A 24,620-nucleotide genomic window follows, 5' to 3' on the forward strand; every position below is an offset into this window, starting at 1 on the left:
GGTTCCTGGTCGGATTCGTTTCCGCTGCACCACAACGGGAACGCCTATTTTTTTAATTCTGAAATCTCCTTGGGGAATATTTCAAGGATAAAACAAATTCAGTGGAATCTACCCCTAGAGAAGTCGTGTAGAAGATACTCAGGTGTGGTTTAGAATATGTTCAACTGCAAGTAATTTAAGAGATGCTTACACAATTAGTAATTGTCTCCCATTACAAGTGGTCTGGGGAAGACATGCGGGACTAGTAAAATGGCTCAAGAATGCTTCCAGGTACTCAGGCTGTTTTAACTTTCCCACTTTAACATCTGTAGAATGTTCACTTTCATTTCATACTTTTCATTCATAGTTTTAAGATGGCTTTCACATCTCCAGGCATCTCATCTACATTCCATTCTCAAAAAGATGAGGCATTGAAGTGGGATGGGTCAGTGTCTATATTAGGAAATGTCCCCAATATCCTGTGAGCTTCTATTTACATTCTGTAAACTGCCATTGTATCGCATGGCCACCACTAGCTGCATGAAAGCCTTCAGGCCTCTACAGAAGACAAAAACAACAGGGAGAAAATAGATATTGAGTCATCTTGTCTCCAGTACTTGAATTTGCCGCATACCTCTCCAGAACACACCCTTGGAACCCTGAAGTCATCACAAATATTTTTTTCCCAAGCCAAATTAGATGTTTCAAAGGTCAAAAACAATAAAAGTTAGGAACTTCACTTTCCTCCATCAAGTGTGTCGCCCAGTTTTTAACCAGAATTGTTGCTAGTGAGGAGGCAGTGGGACAAACGAATTGTTGCAAGCTCCAACAGGGAGCACTCATAGTTGGTAAACCAGAAGTAAAGGATACAGAAATAATAGGAGTGGAGTTTCTTCTGGGGTGCAGTGGGTTAAGGATCCTACTGGAGTGACTCAGGTCACTGCAGAGTTATAGGTATGATCCCTGGGTTAAAATCTGGTGTTGCTGCATATGTGGCATGGGTGGCACCTATGGCTTGGATTCTGTCCCTGGCCCGGGAACGTCCATATGCCATGAGTGCAACTGAAAAAGGGGAAAAAAAATTAGGAGAAAAATTCTGTAGAAATATTCAAGTCATGGATAGCCTGGATTCATTTAAGAAAGACTTAAGGAGTTCCTTCTTGTTACAGTAGAGTCCAATAAATAATGAGCATAGCAATGGCCTCTGAGTTCTCAAGAAAAGGGAAATTATGTTGAGTGTTTTTTCTAATGAGGAGGAAATGGCAGATTTATTTATCTTTGTGTTCATAGTTAAAAATGTAACATTAAGTAAAGCAACAAACTCTGATCGACTATCTAAACACTTTGTTAACTAGAAAAGTGCTGCTCAGACTTTAAATTTTGCAAGCTCCACTTTTTTTTTTTAACATAACAAGGGCATTGGGGGGGAAAATCCATTAAATTATCATTTCATATAAAAATCATTTTAGTACCTAAAAATGGAATGACACAATTTCAGAAATTAAAAAACCTTTAAATTGAGAAAGAGTTAAACTTTACAAAGAAAATTTATATTTCTCCTTTTCTTGTTTTGTTTTTCCCATTTTGGTGCAAATGAGCATAAAACTTGATTATAGATCAACACCAGTCCGGGAATGGATGTTTAGCCACTGATCCATTTTGAAGGATTTTGAATATCTGGGAATGGCTTATTTTTGCATCTTCTAAAGCATATATGCAATTCATATTTGCTTGGTGACTGTTGTGTGTTACTGGTCACACACTTGGTGTGAGTTATTGTGTATGGCAAATTATTTCCCTGCCATTGTTTAAAGTAATTGTCTTGCTTTGGGGATAAATCTGGAATGGCAAGCACTATAGATGGCCCATCACGGACCCTATCCTATGCCAGTGGCAAACTTACTATTCATGGTAATTTTTACTGCCAAGACTAGAAATGGTATCAGATCCTATTTTACCACAGTGTTTAGGAAGCCACATTTAATCCATTGGAGCTGACACATAAAATCCCTTTGTCCTTCTTGAGCTAAGTACTATCCCAGAAGGACTTTGTTAAAATATGCTGGTGAAGGGGAGACTTACTGATACCTCAGTTCAGACTAACCAGCCATTATATGGCAGAAAGAAGAGTACCAAGGGAATAAACATACAAATCAATTATTTTTTAAAGGCAGTGGTAGGAAAGGGCTGGGCATGGAGGAGAGACCTCCCAGGAGCACATGAAGACAACCTCAGGGCAGGGGTGAGCTCTTCTGGTTCCCCTGCTCAGATGCTCGCAATGGCTTCTCATGTGCTTGTCAAATTCAATCTGGATTTCCACCAAATACCTTGCACAAAGTATCAACTCTGGAAAATCAGTCAGTGATCCTACAACACTGATTGGCTTTCTTCTCTGGGCTTTGATGTTCTTAAGCCTACACGCTTAAGTATTCTATAGGTAATTATATATAAGTAAAACTGATACAAGAATAACCTATATATTGTGGAAACTTGGAAATGAAAACCATCTTCAAACATTACCTCTTCCAAGAGTTCTTTCCAGAAATCCTTTCTATCTCCCAAATAAAATATGAGATTTATTTACTGAATAAATAGAAGAAAATATGTTTTATGTAAAGCAACTTTTTCTATGCTTCTACAAGGAGCATTCTCAAGATTAGAAAAAACTACACTATGTAATAGAACAACTTGGAAGTGTTAAACTGTGATAGGAGAGAGTCTAAAATACATGTTTTTTGCATTATAATTTTGCTTTTAATTTAATTAAAACTAAAAAGTAATATAGGAATATGAAAAATAATCACCCATGATACCACCATACTATAAATATTTTGCCATTTTGGTACATTTCTTTCCAGAATCTTTTTTTATTAAAGCACTGTAAAACAATTATTAAAACATTATAGAATAGGCGTAACCTGGAAAGTCATTGAATTCTTATGCCAGGTACACTCTCCTAGCCAACAATGGGAACAGTCATTTGTTTTCATTTGATGTGATTTTATATACTTGCATATATGTAACTTAATAGGTTTTGAAACATCTCTGAACATGAGTACTCAAATTTACAAAATATTGTTAGCTATTTATGTTATTACTAGTTTTTCAATAAGTGAAGCCGTGTGTATTTTCTATAGCATCTGATTAATACCAACATATTTCTTTACAAAATTTTAGAAAAACACATGTACACATATCTGAAAAAGTAAATACTCTTTTATTGTACCTTACCTTCTTTTTGAAATTGTCATATTTCATAGGTTAAAACATGATCTATCATCATTATATTAATTTGCTTAGTTTTTCTAGTGATAATGGTGTTTTTAAAATGTTGGGAATTGCCGATTTTTGTGAATTGCCTCTAGAATTTCTGTTTTTAAAATCTGTGTAGTGATTTTCTTATGTATGATTGTGTTCTCATTAATGAGGATGGTAATCTGTCATTATGTCACATTTTCCAACACTACACTTTGTTCTTTTATTTGTTCTATGTTTCTATAACATGCAAAAGTTTAAAAAAACAGTTTTCTGAGTACAAATTCATTGATTATTTTCTTTGTGATTTTTCCAACTGCTGATTGTAACAGCTCTTCCCCTCTTCAGAGATTCAATGAATATCCAATTCCAGTTTTTCAATAGTTTGTTTTAAAAAATATTTAACTCTAATCCACCCAAATCTGTTTTGTTAAATGGTGTGAGGTGAGGCTCTAAATGGATTTTTCCCAAGATTGCTTATCATTTATTAAAACATAAATTATTGAATAATTTACCAATCCCTGGTGATTTGTGATGCTCTATCTATGATTCAGATTTTACGGAGAATACAACTATCTCTGGTCTAAAGAATTACTTTAAGTTTAAATTTTAAAAGTCAAAACACTTTTTTAAAAAAATGCAAAATATTGTGATATTCATTTCAAATGCAAGGTACACATGACAGACACTTTGAAATAGCTCTCTGAGGAGAGAACACTGAAATCATTATTACAGTATCAAGTGCAGAGTATGCTTGCAATATTTCCTTTGCAGACAGATCTTTCAGACCAGCATACAAATGACAGGGTAGCCTCAGTTGTGTCTGATTGTTCTCGCCAACATTAAGGAGTCCTATCGTAAGTATGAATATGTATAAATATTTAGCTAGAAGGATGGTAATAGTATTATTCATAATAGTTAAAAAAAAGAAATAGACTAAACTCCATGAAGAAGAAGCTCTCTATATAAATCATGGTACTTTCTTATAATTATTAAAAGATTATAGTATGGTCATAACCTTAGAAAATATTCATGAAATATTATTAAGTTAATAAAATTAAGTAGTTCATAAAAGAGAATGTCCCATGTGATCCCATATTGGTAAAACGATGTGCATTGAGTATTATGGTCATATATTATTTCCTTTGCTCTACAGAGGGAAAGAGTTGAAGGATATCCAACAAAACATTAGTGAAGATTACCTCATTATCTCCATGTATTATGTCTATAATAATATACAGGAATATAAAATATATTAATATATAGACACATATATTATTAGTTATATTACATGTTATATGTCTGTGTAAACACGCTGAGATAAAGCAGCTGTCTGCAGTGGTCTTTTCCTTTATTCTCTCTGATTTTTTACTGTAAAAGAGAGTTGTTTTTAGATGAAATTATTTTGAGGAGGTTGCCTCAATAGCATGAAAATGAAAATGGCAGATTTCACTTTCTTAAGATATTGGGTTTTTGTTCAGATAGGAAAATGAAACTCTGGCACCAAAGCTGCTATTTCCTCTTTCTTTGGCTGTACCATTAACGAAGTTTAGTGATAAGTTTTTAGGAAGCACTCAACATCCTTTCAAATACACCCTAAAACATCATGCCATTAATTTCTAAACTCTGCAAAGTTCATCCCAATAAATAAAACCCTCAGCTAAATGGCTATCTTGTACTATCCATGAAAAAATTTTTTGTTGCCACTTTTGCCTTCTTATGTACCTTTTGGCCACTGTCTGAGGAGTTATACAAGGGAGTGACTGGTGGTGACAAGACCAAACCACCTAGTATAATTTGTTTGTCATCCTTTGAAAGTTCTATGCTCATAAAAACTGGGTATTAAATATGGCTTTGCTATTTTTGTCCTTAATTGATTTGCTGACCATTAGGGACATTGATAGTATTCTATTATGCCAGATATAATTCTGTGTAAAGCTCTTGGAGCAAAATATTTTAAAGGAACAGATTAGTGGTGCAAAAAAGACTAATTAGGCTCTGTAGTTCTCTATAAGCACAAAATTTTCCTGTGCAAAGACCTTTGTGAACATGAGGAGAATAATGCACATTTTATTGGGGCCGTGTAAGGAATCTTCCTGCTCAGAAGGCTAGTTTTACTGACTAACACAAGGCATGACTAAAAAGTAATCAGGGAAATCCCACAAGCCACATGGGAAAATCAATTTCATCACTTTGTAGTCACATCTTGTATTTCCTTTATTTCATGCAGTGTCGATCTCAGAAAGGACCACTGGAATTAGAAGCAATAATCAGAGCTTTGAATTCAGTACCAAATAGTGATATTAATATTTCCTTTTGTTAACATTATAGATACAGGTGCTGGGGTAGGGGAGCTTACTTTTATGTCAAGTACATGGAAGGCTGGTATGAAAAGAGGGGTGGTTGTGGTGAAGAGGGAATGAGAAAACCAGTATAATTGAAGTGTTGGATTTATGGAAGCGTGATATTAAAAGTTATTTAGGAACCTGTATGACACAGGAAATCCACAAATTCAGAGCAGATGCCAGAGCTGCCAGCATCCTCAACGGCCCCTGCTTTGATAATTTATTATCTGAGCTGGATGAAGACTGTGAGGTCCCAGGGACTGGGGAGAGGGGGCAACCCAGTGGGTGGGGGGCACTCAGTGATCTCAAGATAGGCACTACTATCCAACTAGTATGGAAATACATCAGTATCTTAACAATCAGTGTGCATATAAGCAACTAAATTCTTATAGAGTACTGATTTGGGGAGTTTGTGTCTGGGATTTCAGATTCTGAAATATTATTTTGAATCTACTGTTTCAATTATGAGACTTCTTGGCATTTCCTGCTATCCCTTCCCTTTGAGTCCCAGGGTTCTGTTTTTTGGCTGACCTTGGTTGGTCATGCTTCCCAGCTCAAGCCCTAAGAGGGACAATTATAACTGTCCTGGTGAAACCATCAGAAAGATCATGTCCTGTGTGGTTTCTGATGGAAACAACTGTCAAGGTACTAACCTGGTCCTAGAACTGGAGGAGATCTCTTCCCCTGACCCCCTCCTCTGGGGCTGATCACCTGTGTCCACTGTCACCTATCAGTGCTCTTCTTTAAATCACTCCGTGGTTCTGGTAGCCATGTGAGCCCCGACGTCTAGCCTGACATGGAGGAAACATGACTCATTACAGGCACCTTTCTAAATTATTAATTAGAGGTGTCAAAAATACACACTTGTCCAGTAGACAGAAAACCCCACTTGCCCAGGGAAAACACATTTGTCATTCCTGAAACTTGTTAATGGTTTGCCTTTACGTCCCTATTTTTAACATGTCTCCTCTTAGTCAGTATTTGAATTGCTATCTCAATTCTTTGTCACTTCTGGGAGCAGAGAAAGTTTGTTTCTGAGCATCATTTGTTTCCCATGGACCTATGTCTGATTTAACCTTAAATAACTTATTCTAGAAAATAAGTTTACTCTTTGCCAAGTTTAATTATAAGTCATCCTAAATTCATTTTAGTGACTTTTTTTGTCCATAAAAGATAGTTTATAATTGACCAAATTGAAAGTTTCTTCTGTTTTTAAATCACTTTTCAGCATGCTAATCTTGGCATTTTTTTCTTTCATAAAGTTCCTATGTTTGTCAAGAGGAAGTAGGAGAAATAATCTCTGGATGAGATAATCTAGGTACTGATGGTTTCACACAAAGAAAAAGAGAGGGAATACAAAAGGAAAGTGGAGATAATGTTAAATTCTGCCAAAGTTAGTGTAGGAAAATGCAGATTATCGTGAGAAAAATCATTGGAGAAATGCTTCTGATGGATCTCTTTTTAATTCAGATTTTAGTCCTCCTGCATATACCTTCCTGAGATTTAAAACTTTAAAATAAGCAAAGAATAGGAATCATTTTCCGAAAGCTTTCATAAATGTGACATTGATTCATTGATATACAGCCCATTAGCCTAGAGTTTCATCTCTTCATCTATCATTTCACTTATCTCCTGATTTCCTTTGGGCATTTGATAAATGGGCAACCATTTACATTTGGTGTATTAATGACCTTGGTAAATTTTGAAAATGCACCACCTACTATATGTATATATACATATTTCAAAGCAACCTACTAGGTTTTTATGCATGCCAAAGGTCAGCATGGCATTGTGCAACTCCATTACTTGAAGATAATTTTAAAATGAAATTCTGAACAGATGGGGGTTTATGTTGTTGCATCTATAACAGTAAGTAGTTGTGTAGGCATTAAAAAATACCTATAGCAATAGAGGCAGAAGAATATGGTTCAAAATAAATATGACCCTTTTGGGGTTTTCTTCCTCTTTAGAGTCTTTTCTCCAAAGCCTTCCTCATCAGACATGGTTACAGAGCAACTTTTTATTTGTTTCAGTGTTGATATTATTTTGATATTGTCATTTTCTTACCATGATGAGTTGAAAGAGAAAGTTTTTTCTAAAATCTTTTGTAGGCTTTCTAAAATCTAAAATCCCAAAATGTACAACAACCAAAGGCCACATGTTGTACTTATGTCCCTATTATATATGAGATATCTGTCTACCTACGTCTGCAGTGATATCTATATATTTATCTCCCTATTTTAACTTTATTTGTAGTTGTTTCTTCATTGGGGAGGGGGTAGTGAGGTGCTAGAGGTACACACCAGTGCACCCTACTCTACTATTACTCTGGCACTGGAAGGTATTTGAAAAGGTAAAACAAAACAAAACAAAAACCAACCAACCAAACAAAAAAAAACATTGCTTTATAGCCTTCAGTGGTTATGTTTTTAGAGGGCAAGGATATGTTTTATTTGTATATATATATTCTGGTACCTAGTATGGTACTTAGCGCATATGAAACATTTAGTACTTTTTGACAAATGATGAATGGATGAGTGAGTGAATAAACACTTTGTTTTACTTAGAGGTTACCCAAACTATTTTCAATTGACATGTCAAATATCCAGCAAACACACAGGAAAGAAAAGGAGACTTTTTGTCAGTGAGCCACAGCAAAGGCCAAAAGACAAAGAGAAAATTGGAAATCTTGACTTTTATGTAGAAAATTTCATCTCTCAAATCTACTTCTCCAGCCCATCTCTTTTTGGACAGGGCTGACCTGAGCACCAACCAAATGATTAACATGAGACTTGGGTTCTTCCCTGTTTAGGTCTAGACTAGAGCAAGCCTTTCCTACCACAACTATCAGCTGAAATCTTGGTCCAAGAGGCTAGCATTGCAGAAGAGGAAAGCTGAGATCCAGATACCAGAAAGGAGACATAAATACCAGACATCAAAGTGCCAGAGAAGGGAAGCCATGTCAAGAACTCAGAAGGAAGATTTTTAAGCCAGTTAGACACAGGGATTGCAGTAAAGTAGGCTATTGAAAAGTAAGGAGGAGAGAAGGGGTGGAGCCCTCGGCCATTGCCTCCAATTTCAGCTCTAATCATGTCTCAATTTGATGAGATCACTGATGAAGTATGTGGACACATGAAGCAGAGCTGATAAATGTATTCAAAGCATTTATTCTACTGAGGTGCAGCCTCTACCCTTCTGATTGCATGTTGAACTTTCTTCCCTGAGTGTGTCTTTGGAGCTACATATTTAATATACCTAAAATGGGAAATAACCTCTCCTGTATTTGTCAGAAAAAATAACACACGACTTGGAAATGGACAAAAGCATACCTAGGGGACCCTCTGTGGATTATCTAATTCTATAGGAGTGCACATCTTTTATTATCTTTCTGTTGACTGAGTTATTTTACACTCTGAAAGTGCAGAAGTTGTAGAAAACTGATAGCTGTGCAAATGACTCTTCTCCACAGCAGTACAAGGGTATTTTGTCCCATAGAAACATTTGATCACTATAATATGGAAAAAATGTCCCAAGTAATTCTATCACCCTTTATAATATATTAACCAGTTTGTCACTTATTAGGAAATTAATATCAGCATTCTTGATTGACCATTTTTGGGGTATGTGTTTATGTGTGCATCACCGTTTTTTTTTCCCATTAATTAAAAAGTTGAATAAAATCTTTAACATATGTATTCTATATGTACAGAGAACCATGTTTTTAACTTATTAACAATTATACTAACATCCTTATTATTAATATCTTTACCATGCTAAACACTTGGAAACACTGAGCTTTCTCATTCCCTGGCTCTCCTTTGTAAAGTCAATAGCTAAGTTAAATACACTTTAATTCCCATTCCTGCTATCAGTGAACCAGTTCACATCCCGAATATTTTGTACTTCGGCTGATTGAATGACCCAGTACTCTCTAAACTGGTCTTCTAAATTTGTCTCCCTCACTGTCACAACCCAAACACAAAAGCCAAATCTTTTTCATCTAAGCTCAGGTCTCAGCTCACACACCTGGTTCAACTTCCTATCCACTCATAAATCAAGTCCCCAAACTTCATCTCCTTCAGTGGAGATATCCAAGTCATCTTCTTAGCCCTGCATTCACTGACCCCTTGTATTAATTTGCCAGGTTGCCCATAATAAAGTAACAAAGATTGGATGGCTTAAACAACAGAAATTAAATTTCCCACAGTTCTGGAAGGGAGAAGTCCCAGATCAAGCTGTTGGCAGGGCTGGTTTCTTCTGCGGCCTCTCTCCTTGACATGTAGATGACCATTCTTTTCCTGTATCTTCACATGGTTTCCCTTGTGTGTGTCCATGTCCTAACCTCTCCTTGTAAGGATACCTGTCATATTGAATTGGGACCCATCCATATGAACTCGTTTTAACCTAATTCCCACTTTAAAGGCCCTGTCTCCAAACACAGGCACATTCTGAGGCACTGGGGGTTAAGACTTCAACATATGAATTTGGGAGGAACACAGTTCAGTCCACAACACCCCTACAGGAGGGAAGAAAATGAATGTTTGTTGAGTGCCTCCCATGAATCAAGCACTGTGTTTTATGCTTTCACATAAATTAAAAAATGATTTATTGGTGTTTTTCTGAACAAAGCCAAACCCAATTTCTACTTGTGATACATCACCTCATCTAAAATATCTCCCTCTGCAAGAATCCTGGTGTTCTTCTATCAAATGCAATGTCTCTTTACTTTGAAACCTCCCTGGCACTTAATTTGCCCCGTTTATGTTACCTTCAAATATTACCTGGTTTTGTGATCATGTTGTACTCCTGTTTTAAATATTAGATCATTAATTTTTTGAAGGCAAGTCTATTATTGACTCTTTTAGGACTCTCTTGAGGTATATGACTTGTCTAGAATAAAGATATTTGTTAAGAATTTAAAGGAATATGAAAAAAATTTTGTGGTAGAAGGGAAGGTAGCCGAGGTGTTTTTTGGTTTTTGTTTTGTTTTTTTTTTTTGTAGTTGGGGAGATGTTTGCCAAAGAATAAGGCAAGAGAAGAGAAGGAAACACAAAAGAGAAGTTAGATAATAGCCATGATTATAAAGCTTCTAAGTTAGAGGCCAATGATATACACACTTTTGGAACCTAGACATTCTAATACTTTATCTTTTAATTGATGGTATTCTTAGTAAATCCTATTCCACTTAAGTGGTTTCATGCCTTTGAACAATGGAGAACATTATGATTTGTGGATCAAAGTGATTTTGAGATTGATCCACATTCCCACTGTATCACATTGGTTTGAAAATCTGATTTCAGCTAATTTGTCTCTCACAATCAGCTGGGATATGACTTAGGCTAACTTATTGTGTTGCAGCAAATATATTCTGTAGTTCAGCCAATCTGGTCTGGTTTGTGAAGCATGAAAAGACTTGAAGGTCTCAGCTAATGTGCATTACACATGTCACATTCCCCAAACTAGGCCTAAGACTTGTGAGGGTGTGATCCATAACTCCATCTACTGCCACCAGACTGTGATATTTATTGCTGTGAAAATTCCCATGACAAATTTGTTTCTGTGGCACATTTACCACTATAAATTGACAGGGAGCCATAGATGCGATGGCTTCAGATGTAACAGCCCCAGTACTTTATTATTTCTTTCAAGTTTTGGACTTAGGCTGCTGGGAAATTTTTAGAAGTTCCTGTTTCCTTGGATTATTTTTAAAATAACCAGCAAATCATTCTTTTAATAGAATATACTATTATTCAAACCTTTTCTCAAGTAAAGTTTCATCTGATTTCTAAATTTAACAGTATGCTCTTATCTCAAAATTTTAGTCACCATCCACTTAACATGTATTTTTTCTCATTATTGAAATATTCTAGATGCTTCCTTTTATGAGAAATCGGGACTAGACGTAACAATCTATACAGGGACTTTGGTGGGGTGAGGGTGTAAATATGCTTTCTCATTAAAGTAAGATCTTCTAAATTGAGAATTGTAGTGTTAGATTTGTGGCTTCAGTGTGTATGGGGCTCTGTGCTGTGTCTGAAAGACACAGTGATGAATGAGACACTGCCAGCTCTCAGGAAGTTCACAGTCACCTGAGGAAAGACACAAATAACCATCTATGTGAACCACCTATTCTCAAATGGGGGTGGTTTTACCCCCCAAGGATGTATTGCCAATTGAGGTGAGGATTTCCTACAGGCAGTTAGATGTACACATAGAAAGATTTAGTCGGTCACTGGGCTGGAGATGTAGAGGTGAGCATCATAACATGAGTGTTGTTAAAATCAAAAGGCTGGGAAAATTACCCAGTGACAGAGTGTGGACCACCAGGGCACTTGGTTAGGGGCACCTGCGTTAAAAAGGAGATGCAGAAAGAGGACTCACGAAGGCATCTGAGAAGAATAGTACTATAATAACATTAGCAAACAGCTTTTACTACTATGTGCAAAGAGCTGTGCTAAGCACTTTACTAATATTATTCCTCATAACTAGCCTATTTTTTGTCAGCTCTTTTGAGCTGTATTGAAGGAGGAATCAACAATATCAAACCTTCCGTACAATGCGGGCTAAAAGTGTCCATAGATGTGGCAGTTAGGGAGTCACCGGCAGATTTGGTGAGAGCAGTATCTTAGAGTAATGGAGCTGGAAGCTAGAGTCCGGTGGTAGAGGAGCTGCAGGCTGATGTGGAAGTGGAGATGAAGAGGAAGGAAATGTGCACCAAAAGGAAAGGGAAGAAAATGACAGTGTTTTAACGGACACAGACTAAAGGGAGGGTATTTTTTTTAGGATGGAAGAAGGGGAAGAATTGCAAATATTGTTTATAGACCTTGAGAAAAGAGATGAAGATTCCTTGTAGACACTAAGAAAACTGGCAAACTTGACAAGAAAGGACAGGGTAAGAGACTTGAGAGGCGGTGCCTGGGGCCCAGCTGAAATAGGATACCACTTTCCCCCAATCCAGTCCACTGTGGCCCCTTTTTGGAATCTCTTCCTTCTTATAGAGTTTGAATTTATCTAAACTATTCTTTCAGGAGGAACTTTAAGTGTCTCATTATCTTCATTTCTCAGGACACCAGGCTACAAAATATATCACATGAGTAATATACTATAGTCTGCCTTCTCTGTTCCTACAAATCTGTTCAGGCAAAAAGTTCAATGTCCAAAGGAAAAACACTCACTATAGAATTACTGTCTGTCCCAGGAGATGAGGACAACCCAGAGAAGTGTCGTTTAATTTGCTGAGTCTTTGTGGTCATCTTACCACAGCATGTTAAAGTATATTGAACATTTCTTCCATTAATAACAATGCTAAGACAGAATAATTTTTCCTTCCCCAAATATTTTCTTACTTCTGCATCTTAGTCTGACCAAAAATGTGTTTTCTATACAATTGCTAGACTCTACCACTTATTTAACCATAAAGGTTGAATGCCTGAAATGTAATAGGTCCTATTTTGTAGGACACATACCACATAGTCCTGGCACTGGAAGAGCTCACAGTCTACAAGAAAAACAGATAGGTAAATAACCATTTAGAATAAACAAGAATAAGTGCTTTAATAGATGTAACATATAAAGTGATTATGCAAAGCAATGCAGTAAGTAACTATATCTCCTCCCCCATAGAAGAAGTCTTCTACTCAAATACTGAATTACTAATATTTTTAAATGGGCTGTCAAGAATAGAAACACCCCCTCTCTTTGCCTGATGGATTTTTTTCTCCTCTTTCTTTCCTTCTTTTCTCTCTGGTTTTTACCCTGCCAATTCTCTGCATGGGCTCCTTTTATATTCTGAAATCCCACTTAAGGGACTTTCTCACTGATTATAATGACATAGGTCTGTTTTCACAGCTGCAATCTTAAAGTTTCTTAATAATGCCATGTTTTAAACATTATTCTGAAATGCTAGAAGGTTTGAAGGTGCTCAAAAAGTAAACAGTCAGCTCATACAAAAGAAAGAGAACAGTTGTAATATAAAACTTTCAATAATTTGTATAAAATCATTGACACTTCATTGAAAATCTCAAGCTCTTAAGACAACAAAATTCTCCCCCAAGGGGAACTAATTCACTAGACGTGTGTACATTAGAACCAGATGAAGGTGATGCTGTGAAATTGGAAAGACAATTCCTGGGCTTATTAGAAGCTAGAGACCAAGTATTTCTATTTCTACTGGAATCTGTGGATTTGGTAAGAATCCTTTTCCCAGCAGAGCACTTTTTGGGAATTTGCATTTAGGTTCATGATCACCTTTGACATCTGAGACTCTGAGGACTTGACATCATATACTATTATTATTATAAACAGAGCTCCCAAGCTGTTAAGCTCAAATTGCTACTTTGGTGTTAACAAGAATGGTGCCACATGGTGAGCAGATGCTGTTTGTGAAAGTAAATGATGCTTTAAGAATGTTTTACTCTCAAAAGGAAGTATACTAGCAGATATCTTGTATCGAAACTCTGTGTACATGCTCATTTGACCACCATAAACAATGTTTAGAGAGTCCAGGTTGTTACTTAAGAATAAATCAGGGAGCTCTTGAACATTTGGATAGATATTTATATTCACCTTAGAGCAGGACAGACATTTTTCTCTATGTTTATCCTTTTAAAAATGTATGTATTTCACTTCAGGGCTCGATAGATCTTTCAGATGGTATCTGAATAGAGCTTCCTCAGCACAGAGGTGATTTATTTTTTCCAATGAAGGATTTACTTAAGTCTGCTATTTAGGCATTTAACATTATTATATCTGGGTGTAGAATTCCTTTACCTTGGACAGACTGAAAAAACTCCCAAGACTAATTAGGCAATTTAAATGGTGAATAATGCTATTTCCCTATGCATTTGCTTTGTAAGTTAAAATGATGAAGATTTAATCTTCTTTTTCACAGTTTCTTTTGTCTGCAAAACTAAAGATCCACTTTTGTAGAAGAGTTTCTTTTGTTTTGTTTTAGAGAGGGATTTGACACCTGAATGGTAGTAGTAATGAAATTCTCTGTGGGTTAGGCTTCAAGAAAAAAATATTAACATGAAACTAATAAAGTATTAACAAATAAATTGAGTTTGTAGTGGTAACCATTTCCCTATGTTACATGTGCTAACTGTAGACTTATGTATGAGTAGTTCGAAGCTTTGCTCTGATCGCTCGTAGCCATCAATGCATTTCTTAAAAAATAAGACAGCTGGAGGAAACTATAATAAATAATTTTATCAGGATGAAATTATGAACCCTTCAGCTACCACAAGACGTTCTTTTTTTCTCTTCAAGAAATTTATTTTCTTTTATAAGGACTAAAGTTCTAACATATTACAATCTGAAATTTGAGATTAAATATAAATACAACTGAAATAAAATAAGAATTTTACTTCCGGGAGTTCCCCTGTGGCACAGTGGGTTAAGAACCTGGTGTTGTCACTGCAACAACCTGGGTTGCTGCTGTGGTGTGAGTTTGATCCCTGGCCTGGGAACATCACATGCTGCAGATGAGGCCAAAAAAAAAAAAAAAAAAAAAAATTTACTGCCCTTCCCATGTCCTGTATATTTTCATTCTTCACAGGGAATGGCTGCAGCATGCAAGGCAGCAGGTTAATCTTGCTTAAATCTGGCTCTCAATAAATAACTTCTGTGCACAAACTGGTAGAGGACCATGTGAGATAATGAAGGAATTTAGGTCTGATATAGTAATAGAGGGTGAGGGATTGATAGTAGCAGAGCAAGAGAATGATGATATGCAAATGCCTTTTAAGGACAATTAGTCTGGAAACCAAGAATAAGATAGGAATGACAGATTGAAAAAAAAAAAAAAAGGGAGACAAAGAGACATTGTATCACAGGGAGAACCTGGCATCAACTCAGAAGCTTCCTTTTTTAACTAGTGTGACTCAAGGCAGATTTCAGGGAAGAAAAGGCCATTGGGCTCCCAATAAGGAGGCTCTTGATGACTTTAAAATTGTATTTTTCAAGAAAATTATGGAAATAGCTGTCAACTTAAAGAGAATTTGAGAAGAAATTTCAGGAGATGTAAAGAGATGTAATGAATATAGAAAACAAGGGCTGAAGCAGGAAATGGAAAAAATTAAAATGTAGCCAGAGGAAGAAGCAATATCATTTCTAATTTTTTAAGTCATGCATCATGTACTACAGTACAGGAATAATACACAGTCAACATGAGTGTGTGTCAACAGTGAAACTGGTGACTTTGGGGGGGGGGATTCAAATTGCTGAGAGGAAGGACCCTAGAAAAATCAGTTCTTCAACCAAGTAGTCTCCAAGCCTGGGGAGTTTCACCATTATAAGTTTAGGCATATCTTCATTGGGGGATTCAGCAAATGTTTCCATTTCTTGATGATAAATTTTGTGAATGAGTCCACTTTCCCAAGCGACAGATGTTTCATGAGGGCCCATAAAAGAGGTGAACTGGGAGGTCCCTTGTTTTCTCTTTCTAAAGGCAGGAGGGAGCTGACTTGTATCAACAAGCTGAAAGAAAAGCCTCCAGCAAAAATAGAAAGTTGATTAATATTTTCATGAGTTAAATTTTATGGTATAACTGTCCTCCACAGGAAGGGAATTCATAGACTCAATGGCTGTTGGGAATCAGGCAGGCTCGGGGAGGGAAGTGAAGGGAAGGATACTTAGAGTGTGTCTGTGAAAGTGAACTAATTTGCCTACATACCAGGAGCAGATTTTTATATTGAAAGTTTCTCTGCAATTAAAATGCTTTAGATGCTTAGTTTCAAAGACATTCGGGTTGACCAGAAGTTGAAAGAATTGTAAGTTGTTGGATAATGATCTCAGTCTAGCTCTCTCCCTTCACCCAAAGGGAACTCTTCAGCCACCAGCAGTAATTACTTGGATTTTAGCTTTCGGGCACCCGACAATGGATCATGATCAATAGCAGCTCTGTCATTTGGGAGATGAGGCTGCAGGTGAAAGGTGAGAGGCACTTCTCACTTTCCAAGGTTCAGAAAAGCAAGTCTATTCTGTCCTCAGTCTGCTACATGAGTGGTGTGTGTGTGTGTGTGTGTGTGTGTGTGTGTGTGTGTGTGTGTGTGTGTGTGTGTGTGTGTTTGGTCTAGGTGGTTTGTTTCTTTTCACAAAAATAAATTTAGATCTATGATATACCAAATTCTAGCAGCTTCTGTTTTTGAGAAATCCTGGTCCTTAAAGAAAATGAACTAAGCACAGTGTGTATTTTTTTTTCCTTTTATCTCAGATCTTTACTCTTATTGAAATTCTTCTCTCTTTTAAAAGTCAAAATAGAATTTAGTTTATAAACAGCTAAGAGAGTTTATTTTTCTGATCGTTTCTAGTTATGGAAAATGGAAATATTTGAAAGACAAGTATCTATCACAAATCAAAATTGATGCTTAAACACAAAAGATGCATTTGCCAAATTGGTGCTTCTCCCTGGTGCTCCTTTAGGGACATATGAGTAAAATGGAATTTATTTCTTGTCATATGCATGCTTTTCTCCCTGTCTCTGAAATTCACTGTTTTCTTTCAAATTTGAACATTCCAGATTTTTTTTCTAGTCTTTAGAGCTAGGCTCCAAGCTCTGATCCTCCCACCCCCACCTCCAACTTTTCTCCAGTCTTATTACTATGGCAGCTTAACATTTTCTTTCCCTCCCATTTTGAGATTTGGCTTTCCTTGTTGTGGTCCCTATTGTCTTTGCCTCTGCCCTGTAGTTCGGGCCAGACAAACTAGAAAACCCCTTAACAATTCACTGTAGCCTTGACCTGAAGTAATGGGATCAGAATGATGTTGGACTAGGTGCCTTAGACTGCTTGGGGGACAGTTAACCAAGGACTTCAGGGTCAGAGAAATCAGACAAATGTTTATGAAGATAAAAAACATAACAAACAGATGGGATAAAATTGAAAGAATATATACCCACAGAGACAAAAATCTGAGTGCATTTAAAATGTCATTACACTAAGTGTCTGAAGACCTGTTGTACTTTCATCTTAAATTCTCTGCTGACAAACTAGGTGACCATGGGCACCTAACATAACTCCCCTGAGTTTCATTTTCCCTCTTAGAAAATCTGGATCTTAACAGCCTGCCATGATTATGATAAGGAAAGTGTGAATTCTTATGCAAACAGTGCTTTGAGTACCATTTATTCTTAAAATCTTATTATGCTGGAACTGTGGAAGAGAACTAAAGCTAGCAGAGAAGGGCCATGGGGAGTCTGATTTTTTTTTTTTCTTCGTTCCTTTATAGTTTGGGCTTTGCAGGGCAGCACTAGAATTTACCCTTAATTTGGTTTGAAATCTAGGGCTATTTTTTAAGCAGAGTGACAGTTTCTACTTACTGATTTTATTAGCTTGACCTCGCTTCCCAATCCAACACTCACTTTTCCTTCACTCTCTAAGTAGCAGATTCTTTAAGAAAACACTCTCATTTTCTCTTACCTTGGAGATGGCCATGGTGCTATTTTTGCCCTTGCTTGTCTTCTAAGTTGAATGCAGAGATGCTGCCCAATCCATCCTCCTGGTGACCTATGCTCAACCTGCTTTTGAGCATTCCCCCGTCAAGCAGTCCTCTTCAGCCCTCTCAGACTGTCAAGGCATTGAAACCATGGTCCAAGAAAAGCTCTCAAGTTATTGAAAGGCTGTTTTCACATTTAATGGCTTGTTTCTAAAGATGGCGTAGAAGGGTTTTGTGCCATTTCTTTTTTATCTATGCCATATTCCTACAGCTAAATGTGAGAATGCTGAAAGGCATTAAAACTGAGGGTTTTAACTTTCATCCTCATATTTAAACAACAAGAGGATGCCAGTAAAGTGAATAACTGCAGATTCTTAGAAAAGATTCATACATTTCAATTGCCATGTTTCTGCACAGCAATTTCTGTCAACTCTTAAATTATAAAGCTTGTTTGTCCCTGTTTTAATTTGTCAGCCAACAAACTATGCATTTGCTGTGACAGATTTTTCACAGAGGTTTATGTTCTATCAGGCCATTTTTCTGGGGCCCATCCTGGCACCTATGATTTTAAGAATCCAAAAAGTGGCTTGAAGATTTTCCCTTTGATATAAGTGTTGTCAGAGTTCATTCATTCTTTTTTAAAATTTATTGTTGAAGTACAGCTGATGTACAGAGTTCATTCATTCTTAATGCTGTTTTGAACCTTTATTGTTTCCTTTCCTGTGAACAACATTTGATATATGATTGCCTTTGACGAACCAGTTTTCTTTGGGCCCCTGGGCTGATCAGTATCTTCTATAACTACCAGCTCTCCTTGGCACCTCCATATTGATAACTTTCCTTTCACCCCAATATCTGTCTACTCTTTGCCCATCCAGTGGTCTCTGAGTTACTGATCTGACTTCTTTAGTTGGATGTGTCCCACACCCCAGCCGGGGGTTTCCTATGAAGTCATTAGGAGTAGGGTTCTAATCTACTCGGTTCAGCTCTGTCAGCAAAGAGAAACTTTCCTGCAGTTAAAATTGCAGGGTGATAGACTCCTGAATATCTTAAGCAAGATTATCATATAGGTGAATATATTTGCATTGGATCAGGCTGAGTCCAGGAAAATGATTTTATATATATATATATGTATATATATCTGCATAAAGTATTAATGTAGAAGAGGTGTGTGTAATCTTCTAATGATTCATGCTATTTCTCTATTTTATTATACTTAAGTGGAGTATTCAGGGCAAACACAGATGCATCTGTACTGTCATAATGATAAACTATATAGTTTAATCCAACTTCACCAATGATAACTCAGATATCTTTTACAAATGTATTGCAAGAACAGCTTTTTCGTGTTTGCTCCTAACTCCAGCAGAAACACCTAATTATAGAACAACATTAGCAAAAAAAAAAAAAAAAAAAAAAAAAAAAAAAAGAAGAAGAAGAAGAAGAAAAAAGAAAGAAAAAAAGGCTTGCTTGGGGAAAAGGCTTTATGAGTAATCAGTGCAAAGCAGAAATCTCTTGCTGGGAATAATACGGGCCAGCCAAGGTTTCTGTGAGGGTTTTTTTCTTTTTCTTCTTCTTTTTTTTTCCAGTTCTGTACTGTCTGGGTGACCTCTTCTCATCCATCACTTAATCAGGAAATCAAAAGACAGCAAGCTGCAAGACAGACTCTTGTTCAAGATAAACCCTGTGACCTTCTAACACGTTACTGAGTCTTCTGTGGGAGTTCAGCTGACCAAGTGACTTCTTATATTTGGGGATTTATTCATGAACCAGCAAATGGAATCTGAGAGCTCTAGCTCTGTTCATGGCTCCTTCTTTCAGGACAGATGTTATATACTTTGTTTTCGGAAACTCAAATGAAACTAAATTCTACCATATCAGGTAAAACAGAGCCTATTTTTCCCTTTGAGCATGTGTGTAGCTTCTATTAATCCTAATGAGCTAGGGGCATTCTGTAAAGAACACCCTAAGTACTGTATTTCTGAAAAAGAAATGGGTTTTCTGTGGGGTGTGGAGAGGAGGTGGGAAAAGAACAAGAAAAAAACCACCTTCATGAATTAAATGGTTTGAAGAGAAAGCATATCAAATAGACATGCTTTTATTCCCTTTGTATTTTCTGAGGACAGTTTTGCCGTGAATCTACAAAATGGTACAGATACAAATACATCCCATTTGCCTGCTGTGATTAAATTTCTCTAATTACAGAACCACACTTGATATGTGGGCCCGACGCATCACCTCTTTTTTTTTCTTTTGTAATCATTGTTATATCCATGCTCTATAATCAACGTTCATCACAGCTAATTAGGGTTTCTTCTTCTGTTGTTTCTGAGCTCTGACATTCCTAGAGTTCAACTGCAAAATTCATTTTTAAACATCTCTGGGCTCTGGAGGGGTGAAAAAAGTGAAAATTCTGGGGCTGTATTATTTATAAATGGCTTTTTGAAATTTTAATATACAATGAGTTTCTTATTTTATTAAATTTAAATTACTCGTGGTGTAGGAGACTAAGTCCTTCATAATTTTGCACAACATTCCTATGATTTACAAATACATTCTTGTTGGAAAAGGAGCTGACAGCCAGTCTTCTTTGTTGCTCACAATCTCGTGGATGTCTCTATGATACCTGAGGATAGATACTTTTGTTGTATTATATTGACATTAATGTTGATTTCTCTTCTAAAAGGAATAGGATGCTGCAGATTTATATCATTTACAGGTTCACAGCTTATGTTCATTCTCAAATGCAGTTTTCTTTCAGCAAATGTTTTTAATTATGGACACTTTAAGTGTGAAATTACAGTGATCAGAAAGCTAGTTAAATTTTAGCTAGTCTATTACAACAAATTTAATCTATTTTCTAGATGTTAATTTGAGGCCACAGCTTTTAACTCACTACTCTGTTTTCTCATCTGGAAATCTTGCCATCTCTTGCAACTCCTTATTAAGGCAAATGTAACCTTTAAAGCTTTGCTCCAAGGGTAAACCTAAGTGGAAGTCAAACATTCCTTATTCCTATATATCCCCCCTTTTTTATTTTGCATTATCTTTCCTTGGTTTTGCCATCTTTTCTAATCTACATTTTCATTGCCACTATTTGTGGTTGTACTTTGGACTGAGTCATTCCCCGATAAATGAGTCAGACCCGTGTTTCTGAGCAACCGTGTTTCCTGCTCCTGAGAAGTTCACCATGCACTACAGGATCTCAGCGTGTGAGAACACAGAATGGCAATGCAATCTGAAAAGACATGACTTTGAAGCCATGATTAGCTTGAAGAAAGAATGAAATATCAATGTGAGCAATAGGAAGGCTTCACAGAAGAGGTGAAACTTGTGCTGAGACTTGAAGATATTAACAATAATAAAACTTAAATTTAATTAAATTTAAAAATAAAATTTGTGAAATGACATTTTCTGTGCTAGGCACTGCTCTAAGTACTTAAACTGAATTAACTCCTTGAAATCTTAAGAACCCTGTGAAGTACCACCTGTTATCCCTATTTTATAGATAAGGAAACTGAGGCACAGAAAAATTAGCTAACTTGACCAAGGTCAGGGAGGGAGAATTTATTTTCCAAAGATGCTGTAGTGGTGTCTTCTCTTCCACATGTTCTTCTTAAACTTGGCTGTTCTCATATTAAGAGAAGACTAGGAGTTCCCCTGTGATGTAGTGGGTTAAGCATCAGGCATTGTCACTGCTACAGTGTGGGTTCAATCCCTGGCCTGGGAACTTCCACATGTTCCCGATGTGGCCAAAAAGAGAGAGGGAGGAAAAGAAGTCTAGTTCCTCTGCTTGAATCTGGATGGATTTGGGACTCTGATGAAACCAATAGGATGTGGCAGAAGTGACAATGAGTGACTTCCAAGGCTGGGTCAGGAAGAAAAATGCAACAACCACTTTGATCCCTGAAACACTCATGGTGAGCTGCCATGCTGATAGTCTGGCTGCCTGAGGCCATCGTGCTTTCCGAAAGTACAAAGTGCCCGATTGAGAGGCCACCTGGGGAATCTTGAGATTACAAGGAGAGAGAGAAGGAGGGAGGGGTGTCTTGCTGGTCCCAGCAGCCCCCGTTCCCCTCTGCTCTTCTAGCTCCAGCCGCTAGCTGACTACAACTACATGAGTGAAGTCAGAACTGCCTCCCCAAGTGTGTCCCTAATTCATGATCCACTGAAACTGAGACAACAAAAAATTTGTTGAGGTTTTTAAAGACCAAATTTTGGCATGCTTTGTTACACAGCAACACTATTGGGAATAGTCATATAGCAAATAAGCCAGAATTTGGAGCCACTCTGACTCCAGAGCCACTCCTACCCCTATGCCAGAAAGTAAAGCTTGAGATTTATGCATGTTCAGTCAAGTTTAACAAAAATCTTCATCTTATAGGAATGTGTTGCAAAAACCTCTCCTTTAAGTCAGTAGTCCAAGAGAGCAAGAAATGTTTTTGCTTAGCAAAGTCTTTCTTTTATGATTGAAAATTAAATAAGAATAAGAGAATGTTTGGCTCATAAACACATCAACTGATATAATTGTGAAAGCTGACTGTCCAGGGATTGGGTAGATATATTTTGCATCATCTGATTAATGATTCCCAACTACATTAAAATGATACGGTGGTTTGGATGGTGGGGGGACAGTGAATTTTTTTTTAATAGGCAATAATTTCTGAATTATTTCTGAGGCAGCTTGGAATTGAAAAACAGAAATTGCTTTGGATCCAGAAAGCTTGGATTTTAGTTGAGCTTAAATTTCAACCTCACCTTTAGTTTATTTATAGCAACTTTTATTAGTTTTTTTGGCTGCACCTGCAGCATATGGAAGTTTCAAGCCAGGGATCGAACTGAGCCACAGCAGTGACCTGAGCCACTGCAGGGACAACACCGATCCTTAACCTATATAGCAATTTGTGGAACTGCATCTTCCACATTAGCCAGTAAGCTTAGTATGGGAAGGTAGCTTATCTTTTAGAAAAATGATGGTTTTGATCCTTGGATCCTCCAGGCCCAGCATAAAGAAGACATTCAGGGGAGTTCCTGTTATGGCTCAGCAGTTAACTAACTTGACTAGTATCCATGAGGACACAGGTTCAATCCCCAGCCTCCCTGAGTCGTCTAAGGATCTAGCATTGCTGGGAGCTGTGGTGTAAGTTATAGATGCGGCTCGGATCCTGCGTTGCTGTGGCTGTGGCTATGGCCAGCAGCTACAGCTCCAATTTGACCCCTAGCTTGGGAACCTCCATATGCCCTGGGTGCGCCCCTAAAAAGCCAAAAAAAAGACATTTGGTAAAGATTTACTAAGTGAAGGAATGACTCTATTACACAGTATTGTTAATTGCCATCACTGTGCTGTTTATTAGATCTCCCCAAACCATTCGTCTTATTATAACTGAAACTTTGTACTCTTTGACCAATATCTCATTCCCACTCCCTCTGCCCCTGGCAACCACCATGCTACTCTACTTCTATTAGTTTGGTTATTTTAGATTCCACATAAAAGTGAGATTATGTAGTATTTGTCCATCTGTGCCTGACTTATTTAGCATCATGTCCTCCAGGTTCATCCATGTGTTGCAGATGGTAGAATATCTTGGGGTTTTTTGAGGCTGAATAATATTCCATTGTTTGCCACATTTTATTTATCTTTTAGACCATTGATGAACATTTAGGTTGCTTTCTTGTCTCGGCTATTGTGAATACTGCTGCAGTGAACTTGGAAGTGCAGATATCTCTTCAAGATTCAGATTTCATTTCCTTTAGATATACACGCAGAAGTAGGATTGCTGGATCCCCTGAGATTTCTATTTTTTTTATTTTTTGAGGAACATTAATGCTGTTTCCCATAATGCCTATACAGATTTATGTTACCCCCAAAAAGCCCCCAACAGTGCTCAAGGGTTACTTTTTATCCATATCCTCATCAATACTTGTTAATTTTTTTGTTTTGTTTTTTATATTTGCCATTTCGACAAGTGTGAGGTGACATGTCTTTGTGGTTGTTATTTGTAGTTTCCTGATGATTAGTGGTGTTACGTACCTTTTCAATACCTGATGGTTATTTCTTTTATTTCTGTGTCTTCTTTTACCTTTTTTTTTTTTTTTTGAGATTGTAATGGGGCCTTAATAAATATGGTAAAGAATGTAGAAGAAAACTTATCTATGTCTTCTTTTGAGAAATGTCTATTTAGATCCTTTGCCTTTTTTTAAATCAAGATATTTGGGGTTTTTTTCCACTGAGTTGTATGAGTTCCCTATATAGTAAATCTTCCACACACACGCGCGCGTGCATACACACACACACACACACACGATAGAAATAATATAGAGGTGATAGATAAGTTCTTTTTTATCTTTACATACATTAAAACATCAAGTTGCATATCTTAAAAATATACACTTTGTATATGCTAGAGATATCTCAATAAATTTATTAGAAAAGAAGAATGATTATAACCTCTCAGACCATCAGTTGCCTTATTTCTAAAATATAAATCAATAGTTCGTAATCCAGAAATTATCAACACTTGTCATACCTTGGACTGGGAAATTTTCTAGGTCATAGAGGGACCTGTACTTCATAAATAAATGAATAGCTACATTTTAAATTTATCTTCT

General features: G+C 36.8%; 1 protein-coding gene across 49 annotated transcripts in view; it reads left to right on the top strand.

Annotated features, from left to right (window-relative positions):
• Positions 1–24,620, top strand: part of EGFEM1 (EGF like and EMI domain containing 1) — a 688,205-nt gene that overhangs the window by 333,057 nt on the left and 330,528 nt on the right. The window contains exon 1 of one of the 49 annotated variants that reach the window (XR_014824260.1): positions 13,670–13,766. The exons of the other annotated variants lie outside the window; for them this stretch is intronic. The gene's annotated coding sequence lies outside the window, so the exon portion shown is untranslated. Of the gene's footprint in view, positions 1–13,669; positions 13,767–24,620 lie in introns of those variants that run through there. 49 annotated transcript variants of the gene reach the window in all.

This window comes from Sus scrofa, chromosome 13 (assembly GCF_054392235.1).
Source record: "Sus scrofa isolate SSC_HxYL_T2T_F1_AM1 chromosome 13, Sscrofa_HxYL_maternal_Yorkshire_Landrace_v2.0, whole genome shotgun sequence".
In the NCBI taxonomy this organism is placed as follows: Eukaryota; Metazoa; Chordata; class Mammalia; order Artiodactyla; family Suidae; genus Sus; species Sus scrofa.